The sequence below is a fragment of the Rhinoderma darwinii genome, unplaced genomic scaffold, assembly GCF_050947455.1.
Source record: "Rhinoderma darwinii isolate aRhiDar2 unplaced genomic scaffold, aRhiDar2.hap1 Scaffold_523, whole genome shotgun sequence".
In the NCBI taxonomy this organism is placed as follows: domain Eukaryota; kingdom Metazoa; phylum Chordata; class Amphibia; order Anura; family Rhinodermatidae; genus Rhinoderma; species Rhinoderma darwinii.
The window spans coordinates 56541-68851 of NW_027464072.1; the positions used below are offsets into that span (position 1 = coordinate 56541).

The following is a 12311-nucleotide window of genomic DNA, read 5'->3' on the forward strand; positions in this document are numbered from 1 at the left end:
GCATTTCATAAAAACAAATTCCTAAAATATCATTCACAGATAAAATTTCATGTTTGAATAAAAGAATATTCCTGGCCGCCCACAGAGCTGCTTTAACGCAGTTAGTAATCTTCCATGCCATAATTTTCTGAGTCCTTGTTGGGCACTCCAGACATCCGTAAAAAACGCCTTCACTTGTAATTCTCTTTATTCCGGTTATCTTCTTCATCAAGGGGAGGATTTTTGTCCATATAAGTTGTGAAAAATAACATTGCCAAAAGAGATGTAAGACTGTCTCGTCATCGCGGCATCCTCCCCTTGGACACGCAGCCGAGTTGGTCAGTCCCCTTCGATGCTGGAATGCCCGGCATGGAAGACACTCGTGGGCGCAGCTCCAGGCCAGATCCTTCTGTGAATTAAAAATGAATTTAGCATTAACCATGCTCCAGATAATTTTGCATTTGTTTTCATTAAAATTGCTAATGGGGGCTATTAAAACATTTTCTTTTATTTCCTTTAAAACATATTTACTATTTTTTACATCTTCTATTCTTTTGTCTTTTAGGTTAAAAAGGTTCACTATTTTTTCTAAAATCTTATACTGGTCTGGCAGGTTAAAAGCATATGGCGAGCTTAAAACCGTAGAGAACCATCCGTACCTCCTCATAAAATAGCCAGTGTTAAAACGGATAAAATAAGACCAGTAGTGTTCCTTAAAAACAGTATTAAGACACAGTGTAAAAAAATGGATTAAAAGAAATGCTTTTATATTTGGAAAATCTTTACCACCCATTAGCTTTGGTAACATCACTTTTTCTCTCCTGAGCTTCTCCATCCTAGAATTCCATAAAAATGTAAAACATGCCTTGGTAATCTTTTTTAATAAAATATCAGGGGGAGGGAAAACCATACTTAGATATAATAAAATTGGTAAAATCACCATTTTTGTGATTAAAATTTTTCCCTCCATTGTCAGTTTTCTAAGATTCCATAAACAAATTTTCTTATTAACTTTTTGTGCCACCAAGTCCCAACTGATAAAACCATTGTTTGACTCATTGAAGGAGACCCCTAAAATCTGTACAGACTCCGACACAGGGACTGGAATGTCCTGTAAAATCATATTGCCAATATTTAAAATATTACTTTTATTAAAATTGACTTTAAAACCGGAGGAGCAGCAAAATTGGTATATCTGTTGTAATGCTTTTTGCAGTGACGGGGCGTCCCTGCACAGGACCGCGACATCATCCATGTACCCCACTACTTTTGCCTCTAGTCCCCCCCCGCCCGGCAGGGGGACTCCACATATCTGCCTGTCATTCCTCAATCTGCAGAGTAGAGGCTCGATCGCACATATAAAAAGTAGTGGGGACAAGGGACACCCCTGCTTCACTCCGGAGTTTAAAAGGACATCCTGTGTCTTAAAACCCTTTACTAAAATCTTGCTCGTACAATTTTCATAAAAGGCCTTCAGAGACTGTAAAAAGCCTTCTGGTATACCCATCTTTTCTAAAACCTTAAAAAGATAAAAATGTGATACTCTATCAAAGGCTTTCTCGAAATCTATGGATAAAACCGCCAATCTGCCTTTTCTCTCCTTCGTATCACCAATAGCATCTTTTAAAAGGTTTAAATTGTCCCATATGCTCCTCCCAGGTATCCCACAGACTTGGTTGGAGTGGACGATTTTCTCTATAACAGCCTTTAGCCTATTCGCGCAAATCTTGGCCATTATTTTGTAGTCTGCGTTTAGTAAGGTGATAGGCCTCCAGTTTTTGATATCTGTTTTGTCCCCCTTTTTATAAAGCAGGGACACCTCACCTTTCTTCCAGGACCCCGGGAGGGCTTTTGTTCTAAAAACTTGAGTAAAAAGGGAATAGAGATCCTCTTTTAAAACTCCATAAAATGTGACATAAAACTCTATGGGTATACCATCAGGGCCAGGGACTTTACCTGTTTTAAAACTCTTGATGGTATCTAAAATCTCCTGTTCCGTAATATCCTGTAATAAAAAATCTTTGGAGACAGGATTTAAAACAGCGTCAACCTCCTTCAATGAGTCGTTCATCAAATCAACATTAACAAGCTTTATATTAAAAAGATCCGCATAAAATCTGTGTACCTTTTTTAAAATATTGTCAGTGTTTGTATCTCCATCAACATTGTCTAACAGGGTATGCTTATCGTTAATTTTCTTAAAAAAGTACCTGGAGCAGGTCTCATTTTCCTCAAGGTGTTTCATTTTTGAACGAAAGACAATTTCCTTACCTCTCTGCTCCAGGCACTGGGAGATCTCCTTCCTAATCTCCATAATCTCCTCCTCCACCTGCATACCCTGTTCTCTGAACTTGTATTGGGTCTGCAGACGGGTATTCAAATTAGCAAAAAAATCCTGTTTTTCTTTTGCTTTTCTCCTTCCGATTTTTATGAAAAAGTCTCTTATTTTTATTTTTATTTTCTCCCACCATGAGACTATGGACATATTTGGATGTCTTACCCGTCTGCAGCCCTTATAAAAGGTAATAAAATCAGATAAAATTTGCGGATCATCTAAAAGGGAAACGTTCATTTTCCAGGCTTTTTTGACAGTATTTTTCCCAATATCATTTTTAACTTTAAAATACAATAATTTATGATCAGATAAAACATTGGGATTAAGATCACATTTAAAAGGCAGTACTTGATAAGAGCAGAATATAAAATCGATCCTGGAGCTACAGTTCACATTGCTCCAGGTGACGCCGGCCTCTGCAGATAAATTGCTGTTACATTTCTTAAAAACATCAGTAAGTTTAAAATCAGTAACTATATCTTTTAATAATGAGGAGGTTTTGTCATAATTCCTGCTTACTGAGTTAGAGAACCGGCGTTCCCCCTTTAAAATACAATTAAAATCACCCGCTAAAACAAGTGGCTCTGAATCGTTTAAAAAAAGGGGTAAAATCTCTAGCATTCTAGCTCTTTCATTCTTGTCCGAGGACCCATAAAAATTTAAAAACTGCCATCTAATACCGTCTATAAAAGCTTTGACCAATAAAATTCTACCTGGTAAAATTTCAATAAAACTGTCAATTAAAACGTTCCCTTTAAATAAAATGGCGACACCTGCGGCTCTGGAATCGTTAGACCCGGACCACACTGAAGGTCCGAGTCTCCAGTCTTCCTTATATTTGTTGTAGTTCGTGCGATGTGGGATACAGCATTCCTGTAGGAAAAAAACGGTGGCGGAAAAAATAGAAAGATAGTCAAACAGGGCAGCTCTTCTCGTCTTAGAATGCACGCTCCTAACATTTAAGGAAATGCCACCTAACTCTGCCATGAGGAAAAGGGAAAAGAGACAGTCTTATGTAATCTTACCCGAGGTGGCCTCAGCAGTCCTCGGCGTTACCAGAGACCTCACTCGAACTCTCATCGCCCTCCGACTTCAAACCGACTGTATAAGTTGAGGAGATTGGAGAGGAACTCATGTCAGACAGCTGACCCCCCGCCATACCTGAGGCACTTATCGCAAATGGGTCCCAGATGGACTCCACGGGCAAGGTTTCTGGAGCATATTGTATGGCAGCCTCCTCCCCTACGATAGGGGCAGGAAACGCACTCGCGGCCGTTTCCGGGACTTCTGTCACCTCAGAGGTAGCTATGCTTGTCTCCCCCAACTGGCGAGAAGGGGGGAGACCTTCAGCTGGTGCTTCCGGGGGCGCGTCAACTGGTTTCCCTGCTTTCGCTCTAGCAGGTACTCCCATCGGCACCCCAGCTGCCACCTCTGAGTACGCCCTACGCCTTTTAGTCCTTGCTGCCGCTCCGCCCGGGTCCTCTGCCTCAGGTACAGGCTGACCCAGCACCTCCTGCGGCCCAGGCGGATCAGCTTCATCCGAACTACCCATCTCCTCCGTTTCCTGAGGGGGCTTTTTCGTCCGCTGATCACTGGCTCTTCTCTTAAACCGCCTTTGCTCCTTTGGGTCACCTGTTTGGGGGGGTCTGCTGGAGGTGTCCATGTCATCTGCCTCTTCACCTCTTGGTTCCTCTCCTTGTGCGGGGGCGATCTGGCCTGCTGGCTGCTCTGGACGCCTCGGCCGGACCTCGGGTTGTTCCGATCTGTGGGGACAAGTAGCATATAGATGACCAACTCGGCTGCAAAAACGACACCTTTTCCCCAGAGGGCAAGTTTTGGCCTCGTGCTCAGAGCTGCCACAGTTCCTACAGGTGCTTTCGCAGAACTCTTTGGTGTGACCGTACTTTTGACACTTTCTACAGAATGGAGGCATTCCTGTATAAAAAAGATCTCCTGCCATATCACCTAATTTAAAGCGTGCTGGCGGCAACATTATCCCCCCTGCTGTATTGGCATCTCTATAACAAGTTACTAAAAATCTCCACTTTGACGTCCAAACTCCAACTTCGTTCATTATTTTGCCAATACATTTTACACTTTTGAAATAGGGGGATAAAAAGGACATCACATCTTTTAAATCAGCAAACGGGCAGTACATTTTTATCACAATCATCTTAGTGATGTCCAACACATGTTCGTAAAATTCAATACCGTCCAGTCTCGGATCGTTTTTTACCATGTATGCCGCCAGCAGATCTTGGAACACTCCATTCTGTACAAAAGTTATGTCGTATGTTCTTCTCCTAGGATAGTCTTGTACCGCCAATATCTCCCGCTTCTGAATGTTGAAAATGCCAACAAGCACGGTCTCCACCAAGAACTTCAGGCCGCAGGTCGTCGCCTTCTCTTCTGATACAATTACACGGATTGTATTCTTTATCCGGGCATACGCCGGTATCTCACCAGGACTTTCGTCCATGGTGAGGGGTTTTCAAGGAAAGTTACGCCACCCGTTGGTGACGTAACGTCTACGCAGCTTTTCCCCTTTTCGGCCGAAGCCTACACGGGGGATATGTGGATCGCAACTCGTTGCTCAGGACTAAGCCTCTCTCCCAAATAGCAGCACGGGGGTGAAGTCCAGGCGAACCTGGACGATCCCCCGAGGCCGAGAGAGAGGGTACCTGAGCACCTCCCAACTAAGACCAGGCAGCACTGACTACAAGTAACCAGCACTACACTTGATCTCAGCCAGAAGGCCGAGAAGCGATAACCCGAGCGGCCCTTGCCTTGCCCGAGCCTGTCCCATACTGCTGTTCACCCCTTGCAGCGATTGATTCAGCCTACTCCTAGGCAATTCCATGGGGCCCTGCAGGCTCACACACATTTACAGCTACTAAGCGGGAGGGAGGTGAATAAAGGCCGGAGAGGAAGCCAGACAGGATTTGCTTCTTTTGCTTGCACCACAATGCAGTGCTGAAAGAGGAGGAATCTACATAAAAACGCCTTCCTGGCAACGCCCAAATGCCCTCCTGCCATGCAGATAAACACTGGCAGCGGCAGCAAGTGCATGCCCACAGCCACCCCTTGTTCCTTCACACCTTGTATCAGCTTTAATCCAGTCCTGTGCTGCCTGCTGAGCAGCACTGAACAACACTGCCTGGGCCCAGGCTTTTATCTCTGAGGCAGGCCCCATTATGATGTCAGAAAGCTGGCTCTGGAATCCTGAGGGCTCCACTATGACACGTGCAAAGTTCCGTCTGAACTTTATATAAGACGGTGAGGCTCAGTCAGTCACTCAGTGTTGCCTGAGAGGGCAACACTGCAACAGCCGGCCGCCAGGCTGTCTTTTTTTTGCACATTTATTTGCCTCCAGGAGGCCACAAGAGGGAGACAAGGGACTGCAAAATGGAAAATAGGCATCCACCAACTTTACAGACAACTTCTCTTTGCTCCTACAACCTCCATCCTTGCACAGTTTGTTATTCTTCCAGGTAACATAGTAACAAATCCAAATTGCTGCTCTCTTTGTAGGCAAGCAAGGGTTTGTTGCAACTGCAATTCTTACTTCTTCTTGAAATGTAGGGACGACAGTACATTCCATCACATCCATCTAGTGTACACAGGTAGGTCCATTGTGGCGGGTAGGCGGCTGGCTGCTTTAATGGCTGTTTGCTGTTCCCCTACTCCACTCCACTCCACTATTTGACTGTGGTGCTGCATCAATCAGTGGCTGGCTCAGGTGCAGCTCTTTAACTTACCTAGGAGGGAGGGCGGAGAGAAGACAAGGAAGGTGAATGAGCTGTTCCAATGTGAAATGCCGGAAACACAGAAACACAGAAGACACACACACACACAACAAGAGGTGGCAATGTATTCATTAATTGCATTTAATAAATGAGCTCATTATCACACATGACTGTACAAATGCATTGTCCAACAGGTGTTGAAATAATGGGATTAAAAGGGGAGATCCCATCAGAAAGACAAAAACAATAGCAAACACAAATAGCACTTTTGGAATCTGATTTTAGTCAACACATAAGGGAAGGGTGCACCGGTCCTGGAAATACTGCAATACCAGGTCAATGCGTGGAGTGGACAGAGCAAGCTCTATTTCCATCTCCCTGTTCTAAAAATCCATTTAATATATGGTCCCCAGATAGGGGACGTATCAGATATTAAACTGATAAGAACAGATTTTTTTTTCAGTTGGCTACCCCCTCGCGGGGGTGTCAATGATTTATTACTTAAAATTCAAAAACATTTACAATAAATTACAGCTTTTTTACAATGAATTACAGTAATAAAATCAATTTACATAAAAACACATAAAAGGGGACATGGTGGCAAATTCTTATATATTGGAGTTCCATTCTTTTACAAACCATTTATTTGAAAGGGTGGCATTTCTTTTTTTATCTAATAAATAATAAATGTACATCTCGCTAAAACAAAGACCTAAAACATCGTCAACAGATAAAACATCGTGCTTAAAAATCAGGATGTTCCTGGCCTTCCACAGAGCTTCTTTTACGCAGTTCATCGTCTTCCATGCAATAGTCTTTTGGTTCGCGGTTGGGCATCCAAAGAGTCCATATAAAATCATTTCGTAACTCAAGTCCTTTAGGTCTGCCATCTTCTTCATTAGAGGGAATATCTTTATCCAAATATGTTTAGTAAAATCGCAACTCCAAAAAATATGACGCACGGTCTCCTCAGCCTGGCAGCCTTCCCTCGGACAGATAGCAGACCTCGTGAATCCTCTCCTGAATTGGAATGCCCGGCATGGAAGACATTGATGAACGCAGCTCCAGGCCAGGTCCATCTGTGTATTAAAAAGATAAAACACATTAACCATTTTGAAGATAAAAGCACAGCGTTCATTATTAAAATTTTCAATATTAGTGACGACTTCATTTCCTCTTATGTCTTTTATAAGTTTCTTACTGTTTATCATGTCATTAAAATTTTTCCCTTTAAAATTAAACAAGGCCACTATTTTCTCTAAAATCACGTAATTTGCTGGTAGATTAAAAGCATAAGGTGAGGTTAAAACAATTTCAAACCACCCCATCCTTCGCATAAAAAACCCAGTATTAAAACGTAGAAAATAAGACCAATGATGTTGTTTAAAAAGAGAATTAAGACAGAAACAAAAGTACTTGATTAAAAGAAACCTATTAAAATCTGGAAAGTCTTTGCCACCCTTTGGTTTGATTTTCATTACCGTCTCACGTTTAAGTTTCTCCATTCTGGAACTCCAAAAGAAGGTAAAACAAGCTTTAGTAATTTTTCTTAATAAAACCGTGGGAGGAGGGAAAACCATGCTTAAGTATAAAAGCAAAGGTAAAATTATCATTTTAATTATTAAAATTTTTCCCTCCATGGTAAGCTTCCTCATGTTCCACATGCATATTTTTTGATTTACCTTCTGCGCCACCATGTCCCAACTGATAAAACCATTGTCGTACTCACTGAAGGAGACACCTAAAATTTTAATATTATCAGACACAGGAACCGGTATATCTCTAAGAGCCATGCTTCCTATGTTTAAAATATTACTCTTGCTGAAGTTTACCTTAAAACCGGAAGCACAGCAATAAAACTCGATTTGCCTAAGGGTTCTCTGAAGCGACAGGGCGTCCCTACATAAAACCGCCACATCATCCATGTACCCCACTGCTTTGGCCTCTACGCCGCCTCCCCCGGGCAGGGGGATTCCACGGATACACTTATCGCGGCGAATTGCGCATAACAGAGGCTCCAATGCACATATAAAAAGCAGTGGGGACAAGGGACACCCCTGCTTCACCCCAGAGTTTAAAAATATGTCCTGTGTCTTAAAACCATTCACTAAAATTTTGCTGGTGCATTCTCTGTAAAAGGCTTTAATAGATAATAAAAAACCTTCAGGTATACCCATACGTTCTAAAACCTTAAAAAGATAAAAATGAGAGACACGGTCGAACGCCTTCTCAAAGTCTATAGATAAAATGGCTAGTTTACCTTTTCTAGACCTCGTGTCCTCAATCACGTCTTTTATTAGGTTTAAATTATCCCAGATGCTGCGGCCTGGCACCCCACACACCTGGTCAGAGTGTATAATGTGGGGTATTATGGCTTTTAATCTATTTGCACATATTTTAGCCATAATTTTATAGTCGCTATTTAGAAGGGTTATTGGTCTCCAATTCTTTAAAACTGCGATGTCACCCGTCTTATACAGCAGGGAGACCTCACCCTTCCGCCAGGACTTAGGCAGCATCTTGGAATTAAAAACATCAGAAAAAAGGTTAAAAAGATCCTCTTTTAAAATGTCATAAAATTTTACATAAAACTCACTGGGTATACCGTCCGGTCCGGGAACTTTCCCTGTTTTAAAACTTTTGACAGTTTCTAAAACCTCCTGCTCCGTCAGCTCCTGTAATAAAAAATTCTGGGAGACAGGGTCTAAAACAGTAGTAATCTCCTTCAGTGAGTCACGCATAAAATTATGATCCACAGTCTTAACATTAAAAAGGTCAGTGTAAAACTCATGAACTTTACTTAAAAGACCCTGTACATCTGACACCCCTTCTATATTTTTGATAATTGCCTTTTTGTTATTTATTTTCTTAAAAAAGTACCTGGAGCAGGTCTCGTTCTCCTCCACATGTTGTATTTTTGAACGGAATATAATCTCTTTACCTTTCTGCTCCAGGCACTGGGCTATCTCCTTTTTCAAATTGGTGATGTCATCTTTAACGTCTATGTCATGATCTTGCATTTTGTACAGGGTCTGCAGACGGGTATTGAGAATTTTAAAAAAAGCGTATTTCTCTTTGGCTTTCGCCACGCTTTTCTTAATAAAAAAATCTTTAATTTTCTTTTTCATTTTCTCCCACCATGCACTGATGGGAGTACGTGTATCTCTTACCCGCCTGCTTTCTTGGTAAAATTCAATAAAATCTGCTAAAACCTGTGGATCGTCTAAAAGGGAAACATTCATCTTCCAGGACTTTTTACATACAATATTATTAAGATCATGCTTTACTTTAAAAGATAAAAGCCTGTGATCTGAAAACACATTGGTTAAAACTTCACAATTAAAAGGCAGTAAATTTTCAGAACAAAAGATAAAATCAATCCTGGAGCTACAGGTGGCGTTGCTCCAGGTAACGCCGGCTTCCTCTGGACTGCTCCTGTTACATTCTTTGTATATGTCTTTTAATTTAAAATCAGTCACGATATCCTTGAGCAGTCCAGAGGTCTTGTCATAGTTCCTACTTGTACTGTTGGTAAGCCGGCGTTCTCCTCTCAGGATACAATTAAAATCACCTGCGAGGATAAAAGGCTCAGATGTGTTGATAAAAAGCGGTAAAATCTCCAGCATCCTCGCTCTTTCGTTCTTTTCTGGTGATCCGTAAAAATTTAAAAACTGCCACTTTACACCATCAATAAAAGCTTTAACCATTAAAATACGTCCTGGTAAGATTTCTTGAATAAAATCAATTAAAACGTTTCCCTTAAAAAGAATGGCGACCCCTGCTGATCTGGACTCGTTGGATCCAGACCAGACGGATGGACCATACTTCCAATCCTTTTTGTAATTTTCATATCTCATTGTATGGGGAATGCCGCACTCCTGCAGGAAAAATACAGAGGCTGCCAGGCAAGATAAAAAATTGAAGAGAGCAACCCTTCTCACTTTTGACTTGGCGCCCCTCACGTTGAGGGAGATTCCCATGAGCTCAGACATCGTGGAGAGTAAAAGCAAAATTCTGATTTTAAAATAATAAATAATAGGCGTACTTAAAATCAGATTGCTCCTCCACCAGCAATACCCGAAACCTCACTTGAACTCATGGCCCCGCCCTCATCCGACTCAACTGAAAAGAGGGACGAGGCAGGAGAAGAACTACTGTCGCTGAGAGCTGAGCCAGCAACACTCACCTCGTACACGGGGAGCCCAGACTCGCACAGCCTCACCTGGGTCTCTCTCGGTTGACCGACTGGGTCCATGTCTGGTGGGTCCCCCAAGGGCCCCGCCTCTCCCCCCTGGGCCCGTGAAGGCCGGTCTAGAGGGGGAGGTTGTGCGCATGGCGGGGTGTCCGATAATACGGAGGGAGCAGTGCCCGTCCTCCTCACCAGTGCAGGCGAGGAGGGGGTCCCAGGAGGAGCCACATCTTTCCGCACGGACGTATCCATCTGCTCCTCCCCTGTCTCCCTCCTACTGGCACGTTCTTGCTTCCCCTTTTTACGGGGACCCACCTGTACCCAGTCTTCTCCTTCCGAGTCGGTCTCTAGAGACCCAGGATTAGGAGCAGGCCCGGCACCGCCTGAGCAACCAGCCGTCTGGGATGCCACAGGTTCATCGATGGCCTGCTCCTTTTCTGCCTTCCTCTTGGCCTGCCGTTTTTCCTTCGCGCTGGGCTCATTTTTATCCCCTGAGGTCGCTGGCTGAGAGGCACCTGTTTTGGCTTCGGCTGGCCGTACCCTTGAAGCCCAGGTACCTCTCTGCTCTTTCGCCGCAACAGCTTGCTCTCCTCCTTGAGGACGGGACTGCTCTGCTGGTGGAGCACGTGGGGGCACCTCGGGTTGCTCATCTTCTTCGCCTCGGTACCTATGTGGACAAGCATAATAAAGATGACCAGTTTTTTGACAAAAATTGCATTTTTTCTCTTCTGTACATTCCCTCATTGTGTGTTGTTTACTTCCACAGTTCCTGCAGGTGACATCGCAGTTAAAACTGGTATGTCCATAGGTACCGCAGGCCCTGCAGAAGTTTGGCATTCCTGAGAAATAGAGGTCGCCATTCACATTCCCAAGTTTAAAACGAGCAGGTGGTAGCTTCGTTTCTTGGGTGGAGGGGTCCTTTATTAGCGTAACAATAAATTTCCATTTGACGGTCCACACACCGCACTCGTTCATAACTCTCCCCAGCAGCTTAACGTTCTTAAAGTACGCAGCAAGAAACGCCGCCACTTCCTGATCTTTCACGTATGGGGAATACATTTTAATCACTACGAGTTTGGTTACTTCAAAAGCGTGTTCAATTACCTGGACTCCCAAGGCCATGAGTTCACCTTGTTGCCTCTCAGCTTTTCCCATGGCATCACGGAGGATTCCTTCTCCCATAAAGGTCACGTCGTACACTCCACGCCTTGGGTAGTCCTGGATCGCCAAAATCTCGTTCTTGTGGACCGCCAACCGCTTTTCCAAAATATCGTGGACAAGGAACTTGAGACCACGAGGACCGCCTCCACCCTCTGCCAAGATAAATCTTGCAGTATTCCTCAACCGGGCGTATACCGGCACCGCATCAGGTCCGCCTGCCATTTGCGTGGCCAGGTCGGTACCGCACAGCTTGCGCTGCGCCCTTTGGCTTTAAGGAGACACACCAAAGGGCTGGGGGGGGGGATCGCAACTCGTTGCTCAGGACTAAGCCTCTCTCCCAAATAGCAGCACGGGGGTGAAGTCCAGGCGAACCTGGACGATCCCCCGAGGCCGAGAGAGAGGGTACCTGAGCACCTTCTGACTAAAAACCTCCTGTATAAATACACTTGGTCTTAGCCAAAAGGCCGAGAAGCGATAACCCGAGCGGCCCTTGCCTTGCCCGAGCCTGTCCCATACTGCTGTTCACCCCTTGCAGCGATTGATTCAGCCTACTCCTAGGCAATTCCATGGGGCCCTGCAGGCTCACACACATTTACAGCTACTAAGCGGGAGGGAGGTGAATAAAGGCCGGAGAGGAAGCCAGACAGGATTTGCTTCTTTTGCTTGCACCACAATGCAGTGCTGAAAGAGGAGGAATCTACATAAAAACGCCTTCCTGGCAACGCCCAAATGCCCTCCTGCCATGCAGATAAACACTGGCAGCGGCAGCAAGTGCATGCCCACAGCCACCCCTTGTTCCTTCACACCTTGTATCAGCTGTAATCCAGTCCAGTCCAGTGCTGCCTGCTGAGCAGCACTGACCAACACTGCCTGGGCCCAGGCTTTTATCTCTGAGGCAGGC

The 12311-nt window shown here is 44.1% G+C and overlaps 1 non-coding gene across 1 annotated transcript; it reads right to left on the reverse strand.

Moving 5' to 3' along the window:
- Window positions 1-6358: 6358 nt before the first annotated feature.
- LOC142721824 (U2 spliceosomal RNA) lies at window positions 6359-6556 on the reverse strand. Its single transcript, XR_012874204.1, has one exon. It is a non-coding gene; the product is annotated as a U2 spliceosomal RNA (small nuclear RNA).
- Between the last annotated feature and the right edge of the window lie 5755 nt (window positions 6557-12311).